The following is a 6620-nucleotide window of genomic DNA, read 5'->3' on the forward strand; positions in this document are numbered from 1 at the left end:
TATGAAATAAATCAACTTATTCTAATTGAGGTCAAAATTTTAGTACATGTTCATTACATGTTAACTAAGTGGCAAAACAAATTTCATAATTTTTGGATAAATAGATAAGCCTGGAAAAATCATGGAAATCCATTTATTAATAAATTGAGCAATTTTTATCACATTGAAAAAGTACTGAAAAACATTATTTCATATTTTTCTTAAATACTATACATCACAGAGAGGTCACACAAAAATTTTCATAATTTTTGGAGCTCTAAATAAATCTACACAAAATTAACAAAAACAGACACTATTAATTCAAATCTGAAAATAGAAAAATCATTTGAACGCTGAGTTACTGATAACGGATCCCACATGTCATCTTCAACCTCCGACGTTGACCACGGCAGCGACGGCTCTGACCAGCGATTTCTCGCCGACGGTGAGATCAACGGCGACAGCCAACGTACCAAAATGATCACCAAGCCTAGGCGCATCGATTGACGTCCCTATCAGCACTGATTACGGCCTTACACTAGCTCGTCGTCGGCCATGGCGGACGCGGTGACACGGCAGCGCTACGCCGGCGCCTACAGACCGGTAGCGGTCAAACTAAAGGTTAAGGAAGCACCAGTAGCTCACCCTGAACACGTTGAAGCAAGGAGCAAGGTCGGAGAAGCAACGGAGAGGCGTGACGATGATCTCGGTGATCACGGCGGAGCAACACGTCATCGGCGATGGTGTACCGGCGACTGCAGTGATCAAAATGAGCAACCAGCTATGGATTAAGTACTACAGCATCGAGACGAAACAGAATCAGCCAAAACCAAGGACGAAGATGCACCGTATAGCTCTGGCCACGACGAATCGCGCTCGGCGGAGGAATTGCCGGCCGCGAGGAAGAAGACGATGCAACTCGAGTTCCCGACCAAGACTAGCCGAATTGGTGGGTTGGCTGGATGCGCAAAGATACGGCGAAGCTGGAGCACGCTTTGTCGAGACGGCAACGGCGCTAGGTCGATGGCAAAAGCTCGACGGAGCTGCGGCGGTGATGACTGGAAAAACAGAGAAGAAAGAAGAACGACGACGACGGCGTTTTGGTTCTTATAACGCGACTCAGAAGCTCAAGGAAGCCACGCAGGAGACGTCTCCGCGCCAGCGCGAAGCCGAGGACATCCACGTGCGCGCCTGGAACGCCGAAGAAGGTCGCCGGCGGTGTAGCCTCGGCGGTGGACACTGTTCATAGTAATTACAAGTTTGCCATTCGCCAAAATTCTCAAATTACTCTCAAATTTTCATAACAACTCAAAAATCTCCAAAAAATAAAAGTTGTTCAAAATCAAAAGTTTTACAACTTTGCTTTTATAACGATCTCCTAATTCGGTCTAGATTTTGAAATGAACTTTTGAATTTGAATAGGGAAATTTAACGAATTACGCCTTTTTGAATTACTCAAAATTTTTCTAAACAACTTGAAAAACTCCAAAAACAAACTTTGTATAACTTGCCAAGCTCTACACTTTTGCTTTTGGGCCCAACCCCAAAATATGCTTAGATTTTGAAATGGATTTTTAGGGTAGGGTTTAAATGTTAAAAAGCGGGGTTTTCTGGAAAAATTCAAAATCCAAACAAATATTGAACTTGAGTCAAACAATACAATTCAACATTCATTACACAATTGTAAACTTGTTTTAGTAAATGTACATCAAAGTTTTCACCAAATGCCAAATGCTTTGCAATGCATATGATGACATGTCAGATTTTAATATTTAAACACCCGAGGTGTTACAGTTCGGCAACATGAACGATGGTCGCGGGGCGTTCGGCAACGCGAACACGGTTTGGAACGTTGGTCGTGGGGCGTTCGGCAACGTGATTTTGAATAGTAAATTGATTTTTTGGCAGAAAAACATACTGTAGGGGCGGTTCTAGATTGAACCGCCCCTACAAATAGGTATTTGTAGGGGCGGCTGGTACTACAGCCGTTCCTACAAATTATTTTGTAGGGCGGCTGGTAATACGAGTCGCCCCTACAAATCGATTTGTAGAGGTGACCTAGGAACCGCCCCTACAAATGCATGATTTGTAGAGACGGTTCGGTAGGGGCGGCTGGCGAAACTGCCCCTACAAAGGGTTATAAGCCGCCCCTATAAATCGATTCTATAGTAGTGGCTGTTGGGGCACAACTATCCGCCTCTGCTAACTATTTTTATGTCTTTATTTACTCTTTTAGTAGTAGTGAAGCTTTTAGGAGCTTGGGACGATCTCATTATTCAAAAATATTTAGTTAAAAATTTAAAAAATTCTTTTTTGATATAAAGAAACTTTTCTTTTAAACTTTGATGACAAGCCCGGCTGGCCAGATGGTGTCTCCGCCATGGAGTCTACCCACATTATTATGCATACTAGACTACTACCTCCGTCCCCAAAAGACACTGGTACAATAAACTTAACGAAGGGGGTGATTTTGATTTTTAGAGACAGGCAAAGGCAACAGTCTTCATCGAAAGGTCACGGTTAATCCATGAACAACAGAGGCGGTTGCCTTGCCGCCTTGGTAAATCAATTAACTGAGGCGGGCGCCTTGCAAATGCCCACCTCGATTAATAGATTAAAAAACAAAAAAAGCCTAGAGCCCACCGACGAGCCTGTTTCGGAGCCCACCGGCGAGACCAGCTGCTCCACGCGTGGCCCCAACGCCGCTGTATCCTCGCGCACCACCGATGCGAGCTGAATCCCACATCCCCTTGCCGAGATGCTGCCAGATCCGATGTCGCCATGCCATGCCGCCACTAGAGGGATGTGGCTCCACCGTGCCGCCACTGGATCTAGCTAAGGGAGGAGGTAGGTGGCTCCACCGCGCTGCCACCAGATTGTAACACCCTCGGTGTTACACCCTAAACAAACTACCAAATCATGTCATGAGCATCATGTTTATGTGATAATGCATGTGATAGAGTGTGTAGATAAATTTCTTGTAGCCTAAAATGACTAATAAAAAGGTTAAATGAAAATTGATTCAAAGCTCATGTTGTATCAAGTAGGGTTGAAAACCAATTTTTATTGAGCAAAAACATTATAGAACATGTGTGTTACTCCTTAATAAAGTTTGAAGCACCATCGCATTCATCACGTCCCTGGCACTGCCATTAAGTCGTCTTGCTAACCGACCCCACCCCACCTTAAATCATGCTCGGCCAAGCTCCAATTTTGGAGTTTCCCCGACGCCAAGCCGTTAAGGCCACATTCGGCCAGCGTGGTGGCAACCCTTCCCAGTAGCCGTTCATGCTCAACCAACTACACCACTAGCCTCACCTTGACTCCCTCTTCATCTTGTGCTCATCAGCTATACCTCTACCATTGTCCTAGCATTGCTGACATGATTGTGTCACCACGGCTCGTCGTCGAGCTCGCCGCGCACTTGTGCTAGCTCGGCTCAAGTAGTCTTCGGCCGAACCATCACCTCGATAGTTGGTTAGGCCTATAGCTACCCTATTGCACCGAAATGACTGCACCACCGCCATGGATAGCCGCGCACCGCTGCCACCCGCTCCAGTGCGTCCTGCTGCCCTGCACTGCCGCTTAGTGTAGGGGCTTAGGTCATAGATGGTGGTCGACCCTTTAGGTAGGTCCATGTGAACCCTAGATGGCTGGCGTGACCAGCCAGTGCCAGTGCTCACCACACCGCCACTCGCCCTGCCTTAGGGGCATGCGCGGAAGAATTAAGAAAAACCCAGAGGGTTAAGTGAGAAGATTTGAGAGAGAGGGTAATAGTATTAGGGCTTAGGTGTGATTCAGAAGAAAATCAGGGACTCTTTTGCAAAAACACCAGTGCACGGGCTTCCCCGCCGTAGGTCGGCCCTCGCGTGGGCTACGCATTGTGGGCCACGTGGAGAATCCATTATCTTTTTCCTAGAAAATTAGTAATGGTTTTCTAATTTAATTTCTGAGCTGATCTTTGGTAATTAATATAAAATCATGTAGGTGTCCAAAAATTATGAAACAAAATTTATTAGGTTCCTAAAATTGTGCTCTATCTGTTAGTGTGTTTAGTCCATGTCTATATGTGTTGACACTAGGAGCTATTAAATAGTATGAGAATGCTTAATATTATTAAGTTGATTATTGTAAAAAATTTTGTGGTGAATTGGTGATGGTTTTGATCCTGAAATTTTTATAGCAGTTTCATTGTATTATTATGTGTTCACTGTAGTTTTTGTAGCCTTAGAATAGACTAAGCATTAGGGTAGTTTAATGCTCTTTGTTTCAATATACATTAAATCACTAGTAGAAATAAAGATGTATCCTTAATTTTGCATAGTCAAGTGTTTGTTAGTTGAACCCAACACTTTGCTTGATGAAGATGGTAGTTAGCTTAATACCTTAGTCATTAGAGCTAGCTTAGTATGCGTATTCTTATTTTAAGAGTTGTTGTTGCCTGAATGCTAAGTGTTGCATCATCATCGCATGCACGTAGAGAATGAGTTGGTGGAGATAGAGACCATAGACGATCGCGAGTTTGAGAAAATCGTCGAGGAGTACGAGGCAGATTCTCGTGCAGGAGAAGATCCTAGAGCCACCGACGACTGACTCAACTGACATTGCGCCTACCCAAGGCAAGCCCTAGTGCATAACCCTTATTTTTGAAAATCACCGTTTATATATGTGTTGTGCATTTATGTTACAGGAAATTTTATGGAAACCACATGCATAGATATATCTGTCCTATGAGTCTTACTAGTGTAGGTTTGAGTAGCAGCTATGCTTAGGTTTTTGGTAGCATGAATAACCTACCGTTACTCACAATAGGTGATTATTATAATTACTCTCATTATAAAAATGTTGAAAGGAAAATGGAGACCGAGTAGGGATATGGTATGGGTTATGGTGGGTGTGACGAGTTGTGTCTTGCGGCCATGGGGCTTAGCTTGGTTACACTATTTTCCTTGTCCATATTGATTGAGGACCGTTCATTGTTGTGGATGATAGTCAGGTCACAGACTTATTATCCTGAGCACATACTTGCTTATGGGAGCGGGAAGGCTTGTTACACTCTTGTCGTGAGTTCTGGCTCTTTCTAGACCGACTGATTAGAGGTGGGGAAAGGTGGAGGTCTAAGCACCATACTGAGATCGGGTCTCAAGTGTGGGGGCTTAGAGTCCAAGTTTGGACTGGAGACCTGGACCCTGTGAGAGGAGTGGAATGGGTCAGTCTCGTTTGTGCCTAGGGTACAAGCAAGGCATGTGTTTCGGGTACCCAGTTGGGATACATTTGCTTGCAAATCGCCGTTTCTATGAGACGACACGACTTGGATATGGTCTAGCACCGTAGTAAGAACTGGAATATGAAAGATGGTAAATTGGTTCTAATTGCTCAACCCTTGCTTGAAAGTAGAACAGGTGCTTACCTAAAATGGTTAGCTAATGTAGTAATCATGACTGCTAATTAAACTTGATCTTAAGGATGTACTTCTAGTAATGCTTTTCGCAAACGAAAAGAAAAAAGCAACCTCATATTACCTATCATATCCTTAGAGTCAGGAAACTATTCCCACTAGTTTGGTAAGTCTTGCGAGTACATTGTGGACTCATGGTTTATTTTACCCTGTTGCAGGTGCAGCTTGAGGAGTAACTCTTGTGTGGAGGATTCTCTTGGTGGGCATAGATGGATCCTTGTATTGTTTCCGCTAGATGTTTATTTTTATTCTGTTGTTTAATTATCGCACTCTAAACCCTGGTATTGTAATAAATAATTTTCAAGAACTCTTGTTGTATGAAATGGACTAAGTATTATAAGCTCGTACTCACTATTAGATTCTAGAGGTAAAACATGGATTGATTCGAGTTCTCCCATGGGGTGTGCTAGACGGAACTGTCCGATGTAGCTAACTTTCAGAGTGCTTAGTGTCTAGTGAAAGATGAGCGCCTCCGAAAGCGTGTTATTTCAGACGGTTCTGCCACCCAGATCCGCACCACCATTGGTGGAGGGAGGTGGCTCCCTTGCACTGCCACGGATCTGGCCAGGGGAGGAGGGAGGGGGTCCCCCATGCCTGCACCAGATCTGGCTGGGAGAGGAGGCCCCGTCTCCCACGCCGCTGCCACTAGCAAACCGGATTTGGGGAGCCACTGGGTGGGGGGGGGAGGCCCCATCCACCGCGCCCCTCGCTCGCCCACCTAGGAGGAGCCCTGTGCTGCCGGAGGAAGGAGATAGAGGGAGAGGAGAGGGAGGCTGGGGTGCCGTGCTCGGGAGGAGATAGAGGGAGAGGAGAGGGAGGCTAGGGCAGCGCGCTCGAATCAGGAGGAGATAGAGGAGCACTGCCTTCTATCGTGTTGGGAGGGGACGCGGGGAGGGGCGATGTGAGGGAGGGAGAGTGGGTGCACCACGCACTGTCTAAGGGAGGGAGGGAGAGGGCTGAGAGAGAGAGAGGACTAATAATGAAACCCTAACTCCCATATATATACAACGAGTGGGATACCAGGCCGAGGTGGGCTACCTGCTGGGCCACTATTTTTAGTGTGCCTGCCTCTATTAATAGGTTAATCGAGGCGGGCACTATAATATAACTGCCTCGATTAATATCAATTAACCGTGGTGGTTGTTTTAAGGTGACCGTCTCAGTTAATATATCAACGGAGGCA

The sequence above is a fragment of the Miscanthus floridulus genome, chromosome 2 (assembly GCF_019320115.1).
Source record: "Miscanthus floridulus cultivar M001 chromosome 2, ASM1932011v1, whole genome shotgun sequence".
NCBI lineage: Eukaryota > Viridiplantae > Streptophyta > Magnoliopsida > Poales > Poaceae > Miscanthus > Miscanthus floridulus.